The 15,248-nt window shown below is 43.1% G+C and overlaps 1 protein-coding gene across 1 annotated transcript in view; it reads left to right on the forward strand.

The window, feature by feature from the left end:
• The first annotated feature begins 6,784 nt into the window (after positions 1-6,784).
• Positions 6,785-15,248, forward strand: part of LOC126234505 (glucose dehydrogenase [FAD, quinone]-like) — a 176,829-nt gene continuing 168,365 nt past the window's right edge. The window contains exon 1 of the mRNA XM_049943198.1: positions 6,785-6,897. The gene's annotated coding sequence lies outside the window, so the exon portion shown is untranslated. The remainder of the gene's footprint in view (positions 6,898-15,248) is intronic.

Here is a 15,248-nt window from a genome sequence, read left to right on the forward strand (position 1 = left end):
CCTCTAACCTTGTATACTAGTAACACAACCAGTTTGTAGTTGCAACACTTCTTTATTGATTACACATACACATGAATTCATCAGCAGTAATAATCAATTAACAACATTTGCATGTCAAAGCCAGCTCCACAGTTAGTATTTACAATATTAACCGTCACACTTAGGGCAACGGCCCCTTTACGTGCCGGTAACAACAACCAAAATAATAGATGAAATAGATAACAAAATGTTTACAATGTCGGCTATCGCCTTTCTTATTCAGTTTTACACTTACTGAAAAGGAAAAATTAAGTTGATGCTATCTGACCTGAAGGGTACTACTAATTGTTCTGTTTACACTTAACATTCTCCTACACTGAAGGTTCGGAAGATTCTAGACTTTATGCAAGCTTAAGGCAAAACGTCAATTTGATGAACATGTGATGGACGCGAGCAAACGTTAATCTATTACGATTTCACAAACACACGATCCAAAGAGTGAACTTGTACTCAACTTTGAGCAGTAAGAAATCTTCTGCCTAAAACAAGCCTATCGTTGAATGGAATAGAGAAATCGCGCGTTAACGGGGTCGGGACGGCCCTGAGTTCAAATCCTGAGATTTCCGTCACACTGCAAGTTCGCGGGACGAGGTTTGCTCGCGTCGACCACTATATACGTTTCTGAAAACAGGAAAACATCAGCGGCAGACACATTGTAGTATATACAAGTTACACAAATATACATGTAGAAAATCAGTACCTTAATATAAACATATTACAAGTTAACCAATGAACAGAATTAAGGAGCTTAGTTTCCTTTGATCCAGAAAAAGAAAAAAAGTTTAGGTACTACGTGAAAAGATGTCTCAGTCCACACCCAGTGACTTAAGATCCACCTTACAAGAAAATCTGTCTTTGCTGAATGCCTGACACCACATAAATGCCGGCCGGGTTGGCCGAGCGGTTCTAGGCGCTACAGTCTGGAACCGCGCGACCGCTACGGTCGCAGGTTCGAATCCTGCCCCGGGCATGGCTGTGTGTGATGTCGTTAGGTTAGTTAGGTTTAAGTGGTTCTAAGTTCTAGGGGGACTGATGATCTTAGCAGTTAAGTCCCATAGTGCCCAGAGGCATTTGAACCATTTTTGAACCACATAAATCAAACGTGCAGTACCTAACGTGATAATCAACCTTCAGATAGGTATTTGAAATTGCAATAGAAAACTAATGTCACTTCAATAGGTCGCTAATGCAATAAGCACGACCCATATGGTCACAGACCAAAGTATACACGGCCTCTATCTGACCATAAAACACAATGTGACCTATATTTATCATGGCCACATGCCTTCCATACACACAAGAAATTATTAAGAAACAACGACTACCACTAATTCATAAAACCAGAAAATTCCAATTCTGTAACTAAATTAAGAAATGACGTTCAAGTGAACCAGCTACCTTCAGCGTGCCACTAAGCACCAAATCCAGACTTACAAATGCGAGGCGCTATTTCTAGCCACTTTAGTAACATAATTTCATGGCTGTTCCAGAACAAAACTCGCCTCGCCACCACTGCAGTGAATGTTTTGCTGGCCACTAGCACAAGCAACTGCAACAGTCAACAGTCCTTAAGAACACAATAATGTTCACTATAAATTGAAGGAGGAACCCACCACGAAAGCTTGGCGATTAATTTTTTTTCTTCAAGTGAAATTCACATGCCATCCATCCATATAGCTCTCGAGGTATTAGCAAATCCTGGTCGCCACTGGCCAGCCGTGACAATACAACTTTAATACTTTCCGGCAGAGGCCCATGCTTCTTCGTTGCTCCAACTCAACTGGTCCTCGCGGCATACGGCCGTGCCACGTGACATGGTGTCGCCAACACCCCACAACGACAACATCGAAAGCACGTCACGTCACAGACTGACTCGGCTCATGCGCGGACCCACTCTCCTTTACGCACGCGCCACCATACATAGCCTGCCTCAAAGCCGCAAAGAGAACAAGGTACAGGGACAACGATCAAAGATGGAAGTAAGAATCGATATCGCCTGCCGCCAGAAACCCACCGGCTCAATTCTCGGACGCACACTGCAGGTGCAATGAAAACACTCTTGGAAGTTTTTCGATGGGAGCTGTTTGAACACCCACCATACATCCCGCACGTGGTTCCGTCAGGTTTTCATCTCTGCTTACGTAAACCACTGACTGTGAAAACAACAGTTTGGTGTAGCAATGATCTGCAGACTAGTGTAGAAAAGTGTCGGAAAGCACAGGCGGTCGCCTCCTATGACGAGGGTGTTGGAAAGCTGGTACAGCGCTGCGACAAATGCGTAAGTCGGAACGGTGACTATACAGAGAAGTATCTGGAAGGTGTAGCTAACTGTTGCAAATAAAACATTTCTTATTTTCATTGTGCTTTCCATTTCGCGACCGATCGGTACTTATTTTTTGGACAACCCTCGTACATTCACGCCGATCCATGTGCAATATTTGGTCTGGTCTTCTAGCTATATAACAGAATAAAATAAATGAATGTATTTTCCTTCTGATATAGGCTCAGATGACTAGTCTTGAGCGACGGCGTAATGAATGGGGATATTCGTGAAAAATCTGTGAACGCTAGGTATGAAAACAAAGTAGACAACACCATGGCACAATTTTGGAACTGAGTATGATCTTTATCTGCACCGCATTTCCCCCGTCCATAAGGCAAGAACTATTGCATGTCGTTCGAGGAGGATGAATTTGTTTGACCTGCTTTTCGGAACCTTGACCTGAACATACTGAAAGTCTGTCCGATGAAATATATTACTAGCTATACGTTTCGAAGAGGATGAATTTGTTTGATCTGCTGCTCGAACCCTTGACTTGACCATACTGAAAGTCTGTCGGATGAACTATATTACTAGCTACACGTTTCGAGGACGATGAATTTGTCTGAATTTCTGTTCGAAACATTGAACTGACCATACTGAAAGTCTGCCGGATGAACTATAGTATTAGCTGCACGTCTTATTGATGACTACTCACCATGCCTCAGAAAGAATGAAAACAAGCCAGCTTTCAGAGTATTCAAAATTGGTGCCATATCTTCCCCGAGGATCAAAGGCTGTAGTAGTAGCGGCTGAAACGCGCCCCTTAGAAAAATTATGAATTACTGTGCTGGTAAATTTCTACGTTATTAGATACAAAGACAGCTGACCGTACTCAGACATTTCTCTCTTTACTTATTCTGATAGTCACTAAACTGACACACAATATTTTTAGCGTAACGCAATCTGACTTTCAATAATCCCTACAAAAGAATGGCCCTGACTAAAACTAACCTGTACCTTTCATGAATCACTTACCTCACAAAAATCTTCGTTACTCGAACTACCGCAATACAGTGAGCGCTAATACTGCCAGCTAAATAAAAGATTCTAACTACTGAAGGCACTAGCTACTGATAGGCATAGTTAGAAAATGAAAGATTTTGATAGAGAACAAACAATGTATTTACCTTAATAGTGTTCAAAAGTCATCATATATATATATATATATATATATATGATTTTGTGACATCCAATTTAACAAATTTCCTTTTTCCAATGGACACACGTCCATATCGTGCGCTCAAAACTCTGGCATCTCTCTCTCCACATCCACCACTGCTGGCGGCTCACCTCCAACTGCAAAACGCCACACGCTGTTCACATCCAACTGCCCAACACTACAATAGCGAATATTCCAACAATGCCAACCAGCCACAAACTGCACACAGCACAGTCAGTGATTTTCATACAGAGCGGTACGTGGCGTTACCAACATAAAAACCTAAGCAACCTACTTACACAGCTGACGCTCTTTATGCTATCGGTTGTGGGAACGATCAGCAATCTGTCACAGTGAGAACCAGCCACACAGAGTACAAAAATTCACGCATGAAGAGTAATTTTGAAGCGTCACGCTGCAACGGCTGTGTGGGGAATAACGATGAGGATATGGGCAACAAGAGCTTTCTGAACGAAATCGATGTTTTCTACGATAATATGGCGATTTACTTGATTATTCCATGGTCAGGGTCACGTTCAGACAAATAACAGGCTTGAAACGATAGTAGGAATTTATTCTGTGTGATCAAGCATTTAGAGTGCTGCGAAAGGCGTGAACTTCATCAACGATTGCTATTTCAAGTTTCAAAGACAGTGCCGAAAATAAGATTAGAGGAGAATATAAATTTTTTAAAGGCTGGAGTGATGGCTAGTGGTTGTATTATACGAGCAGTAAGTTAGAGCGGTACCCCAAGGATCATATAAACTCACTCCTACTCTGGGAGCTACGTGGGCTGTATCCTATCGTGAAGACAAGCATACAGCTGACAACCGACTGTCCGCGACAAGCTCCATAGCGTTTAGCACCTGTTACTGTAGTTCGTTTAACGACTCAATTGCATTCCCACCATTTTCCAAAGGTTTTGCAGTGGTCGTGCTGCGGCAAGAACATTTTTTAGATACGAAGAAGAGTGATTGCGTTGTAGATGCGGTTTATGAACGGACATTACGCTAATGAAAGAAGCGTCCTTGAAAAACTTATGACATCACCGTGCGGCCAATAACTTTGACAGCATGGCGGGCATCTTTATTGCAACAAACAGCGAAGGAAAATGTGAGTTGTACCTGCAACTAAATGTACTCTGACACCAGTCATGAAAAGGGAGTTTGTGTAAAAAGAGAACACATTGCATAATTAGCACCACGCCGTACACATTCGTTACAATCACTTACATACGTGCAAGATCTGACCACATCAGTGGAAAGAACATTTCATTCTGCAGATGCCATCACAGCAGACTATAATCGCGCTTTCGTAGTGTGTTGAGCATGGCTGCAAGCAGACCTAGAATGGTTCGTCTTGAACTACAAGTGTTACATATGCGCTGATATCTCCCCTGGATATTGTGCGGACTGTACAGTAACTTCAAATGAAGAACTAGGTTTCTGGCTCGGTAAGGGAACGAGAAACATCTTTCCAATCGGCGGTTCATGATCCTTACCCCGTCAGCAGCACATGTAGGAGTATGTCGACAGCTTCATACACCTTCTAGTAGCCATACCATATGATTTAGTGAGAAGCTTGGGAAAGAAGCTCCTATGCATCCTTGTTACCTGGTTGTATTCTTTCATGACTGTCGACGCAAATATTCACCGCTAACGACGCCAGAGTTGCCAGAAGCACTGTACAAGATGTTTTATGTGTCACCTATCAACACAATACACCGTCATTATCTCTACACGTCGCTCACATTTTATGTCCATATGATGATGGCAGTAAATCTTTCTTTCTGTTTTTTGTAAAAGGTAAGAGCCGTGGCCATACTGTTTCATTACATAACCATTTCTGGTTATACGGTATATGACCACGTTCGAAGGCTAAAATGCTTGCAACGAGGGAATCGCCAGTAGCGTTGAAGGACCCCGTTTACAAGTCTTCGACACAGTGATTGTGCCGTCAACAATTAGTTTCCTGACAAGGGAACCTCCCCATCGCACCCCTCTCAGATTTAGTTATAAATTGACACAGTGGATAGGCCTTGAAAAACTAAACACAGATCAATCGAGAAAACCGGAAGAAGTTGTGTGGAACTATGAAAAAATAAGCAAAATATACAAACTGAGTAGTCCATGTGCAAGATAGGCAACATCAAGGAAAAGACAAGCTGAGGAGCGGCTTGGTCCCGTGGTTAGAGTGAGCAACTGCTGAACGACAGGTCCTCGGTTCAAGTCCTCCATCGAGTGAAAATTTTATTTTCGCAAAGTTACGATCTGTTCGTTCATTCATTGACGTCTCTGTTCACTGTAATAAGTTTAGTGTCAGTGTTTTGCGACCGCACCGCAAAACCGTGCGATTAGTAGTCGAAAGGACGTGCTTCTCCAATAGGAACCGAAAACATTTGATCGCAAGGTCATAGGTCAAACGATTCCTCCACAGGAAAACACGTCTGATATATTCTATACGACACTGGTGTCGGCATGTGCGTCACATGACAGGAATATGTTGTCGACCCACCTAACTTGTACACTTGGCGAATTGGTAAAAAGATTCTTCTACCTTGCTCGATTTAGGTTTTCTTGTGGATGTGATAATCACTCCCAAAAAAGTGATGAAAACATAAGAGTTTGTCACATAAACTGCAACAAATGAATGCAACAGTTTCACAGTCGCACAGTTTTCCCTGTGCTCTGTCAAAACATATGTTTTTTTACGTTTTCAAATGTTTCCGTGCGTAGACCGTCAAATCCTGCACATGTCCAAGCAAATCTGAACATGTCCTGGAATTTTGGAGAGCGAAGTTGATTATGTGTGAGTGCCTGAACTTTGATAATTATCTGAAAGTAAAAAATTAAACTTTTCACCCGAGGGAAGATTTGAACCAAGGACCTCTCGTTCCGCAACTGCTCACGCTAACCACGGGACCACGGCGCTCGTAAGCTGACACTCTCCTTGATGTTGCCTAGCTTGCGCATGGACTACTCAGTTTGTATATTTTGCTTATTTTTTTCATAGTTCCGCACAACTTCTTCCTGTTTTCTCGATTGATCTGTGTTCAGTTTTTCAAGGCCTATCCCTGTGCCAACTTATAACTAAATCTGAGGGGGGTGCGATGGGGAGGTTCCCTTGTGAGAGCCGCCCTCTTCATATTCAAGAAGTCGTCGTTTCCCTAGATTTACACAGCGGCGCTAGTGATGGTGGGTGCGCCTCTTCCAGAGTCAGTGAGTTCTGCGGGGGCCCAGAGGCAGCAGGTGTTCGCAGACAACCAATAGCCGGCTTGTCCCCCTTACATAAGCGCCAGCAGGTCGCCAGCTCTGCGCCGACAAGTCGACACTCCAGCCTGCGCGGCCGTGCGGCGAGCTCGCAGACCTCCGCAACCGTAAGTACTGTGCGCGCTGCGCTCGTCCTCATTACACGCGCGCTCACTGCTGGCGTTCACAGGGCGTCCGTCATACACTACGTTTACATGCGACACGCCTTCAGAAAGACGGAAACCGTTTTTCGCTGTCGTGTTTACATGTTAAGGTCTAAAGTGGATTTGCTAGCCCAGTTAAACATGGCGCCTGGAAAACAGCTGTTGGAGTTTATGATTTAGTCAGCACAGTCGCTATTCCTCTTCAATTAGACGAGGTGTAAACTGCGCCAGTCTAATATTTCTACTTATCCTACACTATGCAAAAGCCACTCCGTCCATATTAGCTGAAAATTTTTGAAAACAAGGCGAAACCCGCGTTTACATGGGAGCAAAAATCAGTTGCGGAATTAAAAAACCGGAACCAGAAGCGGATTTCCAGAATCTGTTTTGAAGTGTTTTCAAAACAACCCAGAAGCGGTGTTGGGAAATCGGTTTACGAAATCCGGCTTAGGGAGTCCCATGTAAAAGAGGTGATAGAGCGCACGCCCTGTCTCGCGTCATTGCCTTCACCAACACAGTTTAAATTTTTACTGTCACTCAAAATGTATCTATATTCTCTAACCGCCACAGTATATTATTTTACCTCTAAAATGTGTATATTTCAGTTGTAACAAGTACAGCTATAAATATTTAGGCCAAATTCTACGGTAATCACAATCCTTACCTATACTCGCTGATTCACCTCCCTGTAGAGATCAGTTTTATGCTGCCAGCACTACTTCTGAATCAGGAACGGTGTCCAGGCGGGCGAAAACCACATAATCGATCTGAGTTCCCTCTCAGAGCTCTGGGCGACTGTTAGCAAACGGAATCATACTGCGAAGAATACAAGTGAAGAGTGGCCATGAGCTACACAGTAGTTTTGGACCAAGATATTCCTTACTTCTACCATGTTTATCCAAGTGTCTCGAATCTTTCATTGAGTAATTAGTGGTGTAGTCATATAGGTTTTGGATGTGTCTGTAAATTTTCGTTTCTTTCGTGAACAGTTCAGCAACTTTACTTTGTATCACTATCGTAACATGTCGGCAGCTCGTGGTCTTGCGGTAGCGTTCTTGCTTCCCGCGCACGGGGTCCCGGGTTCGATTCCCGGCGGGATCAGCGATTTTTTTTCTGCCTCGTAGTGACTGGCATTATTTCATCATCATTGACTTGCAAGTCGCCCAAGTGACGTCAACTAAAAGTACGGCGGCCGAACTTCGCCGCATGGGGCCTCCCGCCCAACAATGCCATACGATCATTTCATTTACTATCGGAACCCCCGAGGCACAAAAATGGGAAATGTGGAAGTAACTACTTTTCAGTACACACCCCAATGAAAAAGTTACGGTAATACATGGTCGCCAAGTTTATGTGCCAAAATAATTTCGTAAACAAAATTTGTACACTAGGTCTAAGTTGTCTTCGTATATTTTGCCAGTCATTGTGAGGCATTTTGGCATTGTCCTTCTCGTCTGCTAACCGAACTGGCCAACAACATTCTTCTATCATGTGGGTAGCATACAACGACATCGGTAGGTGCAACTGAATCACCCTACATATACATACATTTTCATTGCGTTACATACCGGAAAGTTGTTACTTCCATGCTACCCATTTTGATATTTTCCATTTATTTCGTTATTTATAATGAACTGTTTACGAAAGATTAAGTACTATAAACAGAATAAACTTACAGACACATCCAACTGTATAACAACATCTCTAATTACACAAAGAAACATTGGAGACACTTGGATAAATATAGCAGCAGTATGGTATATCTTCCTCCAAAAATACTGTGTAACTCATTGTCAATCGTCACTCATATTTTGTACAGTTTATTCTATTTGCTAACAGTCACTCAAGGATTTGAGAAAGAACTTATACCGATTACGTGGCTGTCGCCTGTCTGGATACCGTTCCTGATTCAGAAGAAGTGTGGATGGCGTAAAATGGATCGGTAAGGTCAGCTGAATCCCCCTTTATATAGACCTCGAAATTAAAAGTAAACCTAAAAAGAAGACAAAAAAGACATTCGTAGATATTAGTCTCCTTTAAGTCATGTCAACCATTTCGTGATAAGTTTTCGTGCAATTTCAGGTGCAACTTTTCAACTGAGATTATAGTGGCGTTGTTTTGCGCACTTTCCCTACATTTGCTGTCTAATTGAAAGTCACTGAAGGTCAGAGTTTGTATTCCACGTCTGACAATACACACGTCATACATTGCGTAATATTCTATAGCCAAACCTTCATTGGAGGAATAGCATATAGCCAGAGTTCATGTACGTTCAGTGTCACTACACAACTCCACCTTTGTCTAACAGAATACATATATTTGAAAGTATCTTATAACCGTCAGCAACAACTCGCGACATATTACATAAAAATCGCATTTATCGTTTCAGACAAAGGAGAGATTTCTTCGTGGTAGCTCTACGAGCGTGTGCAGAATTTCTTCTAACGCTACTCAAATTTTACGCTGCTGTGCATGAGAGTTTCGAATCTTTTCTCATACATTAGTCACTTTTATGATCAGTTGGCAATATACTGAATCTAGACGGTAGTGCCTCAAAAGACGTCAGCCGTTACTTCGTAGCTTGAGATGATGTCAGCTGGGTCTTCGCCGATACCTTCATTCGATACTGGCACAGAGCTCTGTCTGTGATGATTTACAGGACAAATGGCAAAGCATGGGAGGAAAGCATAAGTAAAGACGTCTTATGGCGAATACATCCCCGTCCTTAATTTTAGATTGCGGTTAAGTCTACAAGAATGGCAAGAAATCTCTCAAAGGTAGGTAAGAGAAACGGTCTTCTTTACTTTCATTTGCCTTTATCCCGTACCTACACGGGGGTGGCATGGTTATTATCGGATGAAGCACTGTTAATCTATTGTTAGAGGACAGCCGGATGCCCTTCTGTCTGCATGTACTGTTATCCATCTGAAAGATTGCAAATTGTTTCTAAATGTTCGCAAATCGTAGAACTGAGGCGGGATGTGAGTACCACCCCAGCATTCACTTCGTCGGATGTGGCAAACCGCCTAAAAACCACAACCAGACTGGTCGACACACTGGACCTCGTCGTTAATCAACAGGGGGCTTCGATGCGGACCGGCAGGCGCGCCCGGATCCCGGAAGCGGCGTACTAACGTGAGCGGCTATCCGCTCGGGTACTTAAGAGAAGCGATATTCTTATTATTTCACAATGCAGAGCTCGAGCACCATATATATAGTCAGTCAACAATCCTATTGGTATTTACATTTCGCCATTGCTACACCTGGTTTAACGCTATAGAGATTATTGCTACTGTTAGTTGATGGCTAACCTCCGGGAGCGATATTCAGTGTCAAACAGTAGGTTTCCTCTACTGAAGTGGTCAACTACAGGATACACTGAGTTCCTCGTACCCAGCTGACGATCCGTTAAGCTGCCTACGAGGATTCTAGTCGAAAGAATCTCACCCCGGTGTGGGCTATACTACGACTTATTATCATGAAATAGCGAACGCCCATTCAGGTACACCAACTCCGACTTCCGCAACAAATGGATGGCTATCACACCGTTCGGTTGTAGAAGAGACGGGAGCTTATACAAGTAAGACCCAGAAACGAATTCGTTGGATCCGTTATGCAGAGAACCAGCTGGGCGAGTGCCGCCGTGAACCGTTAATGTGACCTCCAGTAGCGGCATAATTCGCGTTGCGTTGCTGAACTGTATTAGCAACTCGCCGAGCTGCGGGTGTTATTAACCCATAAGCGTTCTAGTGTGGTCCTGGAGAACTCCAGGCGTGTGAACGAAACAACAGATGGCTTTTGTGCTCCTGGTATTTCTCAGTGAAGTTATGCCGTTTAACGTGGAGTGTTTCCTGTCATAGTTTCTGAGATAAACAGGTCTCAGATACCCCGCCAAATTTTGACGTAAGTTACTTTCCATTCTTTCTATTAGTGTTTTGTGCGATTTAAGCCTCGGAGTACTTCGAAGTGAGTAAAATATAAATGAGAATCTTAATATTTATGAATGTATGCATTATTTTTCAGGATGATATCATACAAGCGTTAACAGCTGACGGGTTAGACAGAATAGTGAATGATCCTGCGTTTTTGCAGTTTGTTTAGGAGAGCACAGTAGACGTAGAAGAATTTCTGTCAAGTGATCATGATTCCACATCTGAAATGACGTCAGAAAGTAGTTGTGAAGAATCAGATGAAGAGGGGTGTTATGTGACTTCTGCTGCAAGTGCGTTTTTGGAAAAAGCTGTGCTACATGTGGTCACAAGAAACTCCTTCTACAACTCGTATCCTTGGACACAATACAGTCGGTAGCTTCCAGGCGCTAGATGCGAAGTAAAAATGCTTGATTCAAGGGACATATTATCTGCTTCGTAATTGCTCATTACTGAAGATTTATTACAAATAATACCTACCAATATAAACATCAAGATACATAACATGTCAAACAAATACAGAGCTCCTCAACCAGCATTCATAAAACTGTTAGATTTGATAGTTGAGAGCATTTCCAGGTCTGCTATATTTGTCTGGAATAATGAAATGTAATCATGAAAATAATGTCAGACTTTTTGCTACTGATAGGACTAGTCGTGATGTGTTTCAAATGGCTCTGAGCACTATGCGAGTTAACTTCTGAGGTCATCAAACGTCTATAACTTAGAACTAATTAAACCTAACTAACCTAAGGACATCACACACATCCATGCCCGAGGCAGGATTCGAACCTGCGACCGTAGCGGTCGCTCGGCTCCAGACTGTAGCGCCTAGAACCGCACGGACACTCCGGCCGGCGATGTGTTTCAGCCAATGTTACTATTCATACATTTTTATTCATTTTGCCTTGCTTGCGTTTGCACTGTGCTACTAAAAGGGGTGCTAGGAAGGCTGACTTGCAGCGATTCGAGATGTATGGGAATTTTTTATATAGTTTCATCAAAAGTTTTATAATCGAAGAGCAAACGTAATAATTGATGAAATGCTAGTACCCTTTCGGGAAAGGTGCAAATTTCGCATGTATATGCCTAAGAAGCCAGCCATATACGGCTTCAAAACTATGTGCCTTTGTACGAAGGTAATCCAAAAAGTTAGGTCTCTTATTTTTTTATAAGTACATAGACATGTTTATTTCTGCAATGGTTTACAGATTGAACATTTAGCTATTTTTCGAAATAATGGCCTTTTCTGTCGGTGCATTTTTATATACACTGTGGCAGTTTTTGTATGCCCATGACATAACCAGCTCGCCGCCATGCTGTTCAGAAAGTTATGAACCTCTTCTTTCATCTCGTCGTCGGAGATGAATCGCTGGGATCACAATTAACGCTGACAGGTACTGTGAGACTCTGAAAAACCTCAAACGGGCAATTCAGAACCGGAGAAGAGGAATGTTGAGCAAGGGCGTACACATCCTCCATGATAACGCTCGCCCACACATCGCTCGGCAAACCGTTGCTCTCCTGCAACACTTTCAGTGGAACATAATCACCCACACACCCTATAGTCCTGACTTGGCGCCCAGTGACTATCACCTCTTGCCTAGGTTAAAAAAACATTTGGCCGGAAAGCGATTCAGCTCCGACGACGAGGTGAAAAAAGGGATTGATACTTTTCTTAACAGCAAGGCGGCGACCTGGTATGACGTGGGCATACAAAAACTGCCACAGCGTCAGTATTTGGACAGAACATTTCCAGGAAAATAGCTCGAACATGGAGGTCCAATCGTATGGCCACCACGTTCACCTGACCTAAATCGACTGGATTTCTTCCTTTGTGGACACCTGTAGGAGCACGTGTACTCTACTCCACCGACGAATGTGGAAGAATTGGTGGTTCGTGTTCATGCTGCTCTTGTTACTGTGGACGCAGCTTTGCTAAGAAGGGTTCAGATGGCTCTGAGCACTATGGGACTTAATTTCTGAGGTCCCCTAGAACTTAGAACTAGTTAAACCTAACTAACCTAGGAACATCCCACACATCCATGCCCGAGGCAGGATTCGAACCTGCGACCGTAGCGGTCTCGCGGTTCCAGACTGCAGCGCCTACAACCGCACGGCCACTTCGGCCGGCACTTCACGACAGCACTAGTGTTAGTGTAAGACCATTTCATTAGAGCACTTAACGGTCAAAAACTTTCGGTTTATGCTTAATCAACGTTCTTATTCAGTAGGCCTATACTACGCGGGTAACAGGAAAAGGTGTGAGAACGAAGGATTATTTGGACCCGATCAAATTATGGATTTCATGATGTAATCTCCAAACAAACGGAACAGTGCAGGTTTACAGAAGTGTGTAAGAACAGGAAGATACCAATATTTACGAATCGCTGCTTTGACGGGCAGCCGACTGTTGCTTCAGTGACGAAGAGTGCTACGTAACCTCTCGATCACGACCGCCACGTGCAGTGTACAGCAGCTGCAAGCGCAGAAGATGTTTATCTCGAGTTCACTACTTAGGTTCCTTGTGGCAACGAGAGGTAGGACTGGATAGACGATGGGAAACAAATCTTCGACGTGCACAACGACACAATGGACTTGACAGTATTGTAAATCTGATAAGTGCAGTGGTAGCATTAACAAAGTGAGCATCAAGATGTGTGTAGCAACGTTTACAAAAAAATCACTATTTCGCTAGGAAGTAAAAGTCAGAATTTTAGAGGGAGAAATTATTAACGCTCCTGCAGTAAGACTTATTAAAACGCAAACGTATGAGACATATTGTGACGCAGCGTTTACTGGAAAATTTATCATCGACATTTGAGACCTAAGTACCATTACTTTCAAAACACCGTGGAGAAGAATTGTCTGGTAAGAAGTTGAATGCATTCGTTAGTAGAAGAAGAGAGCATAAGCCCGCGAAAGGCAAAGGTTCCGAGTTCGAACCTCGGTCCGGCACACAGCTTTTTAATCTGCTAGGAAGTCCCATTTATTAGGTACTTGCAGGAATATGCAACTGATAACAAATAAATAATTACGACTTTGTTTCATGTCAATCCACAACAATATGATTATGTGGTTCAGAAGGAAAGGTGCGTATCTTCGCTAGGAGATGACGTAAAACTGTTACTGGGACTGGTGTTTACTGGTTTAAAGAATTCTCACCAGACGTAACACCGTGAACGAGTTAGAGATATACCGAGGGATATTTATCTGGTGCAAGTGACATTAGTTACAGGTAATTGCAGGTAAACAATGGGCAGTTGCGAAATTTGAAATAGGTTTAGAGGAGAAGCCTACTTACAATGACACACTGTAACTAACGTCATGGCGTCTTTTACTTGACGTTAGGTGCAGAGCTAGCCCTGGAAGAACGAGATAACACAGCCTGCGTACAATGGCACTGTAACTAACGTCATGTCGTCTTTTACTTGACGGTAGGTGCAGCGTTAGTGCTGGAAGAAAGAGATAACACACAAAACGTTCAGTACGATCTACATATTCAGTGTCTATAAATCTAACACTGTGAAGACGATGCATAAGCGATTACTTACTCTTGCTATTGGCGTCCCTATTATTTGAATTCATAGCCCAGGAACTACGGTACATATCCGGCCAAGAGATCTATTTCCTTCCTGATCACAAAAGATTATCATCTTTAGCTATGAGTTGAAAGTGTGCCGCGTTGATTGAACTACAAGGTAGAATGGTTTGCATTTGGCTTTTGAGTGTAATCTCGAAGGATGCATACCCACTTTATATGTATCGGACATTCCGTGTGGTCTCAAGATTGGTCGTCCTGAGTTTGTGCACACTTTAATGAATACTGTGGTATGTTCTCCTGTACTCCATACTTCCATGCAAATTGAAGGTGTATTATCAGGCATATCTTATTGCTGCTGATGTCTACAAACTTTACTTAGTATACATTTCCAGTAAAGTACTACTAAAAATGTCTAATGAACTTAACTTTACTGATCCGTAAGAAATATCGAGCAACACACAGGAACGTCATTCACTGAACATTTTCAACAGTCTATTCTATACACGGTGAGCCATGGGCAGTTCGTAGTTGGTTCAAATGGCTCTGAGCACTATGGGACTCAACTGCTGAGGTCATTAGTCCCCTAGAACTTAGAACTAGTTAAACCTAACTAACCTAAGGACATCACACACATCCATGCCCGAGGCAGGATTCGAACCTGCGACCGTAGCGGTCTCGCGGTTCCAGACTGCAGCGCCAGAACCGCGCGGCCACTTCGGCCGGCTACAGTTCGTAGTGTTCTGGTCCAAGTTTTCACCAGTATAATTTCGAAAGGTCTTCATCAAACATCACAGGTCCAACCTTGAGGAAACCTGCTTCATCACCGCTTCTTCTGACAGGTA

Source organism: Schistocerca nitens, chromosome 2 (assembly GCF_023898315.1).
Source record: "Schistocerca nitens isolate TAMUIC-IGC-003100 chromosome 2, iqSchNite1.1, whole genome shotgun sequence".
Taxonomy (NCBI): Eukaryota; Metazoa; Arthropoda; class Insecta; order Orthoptera; family Acrididae; genus Schistocerca; species Schistocerca nitens.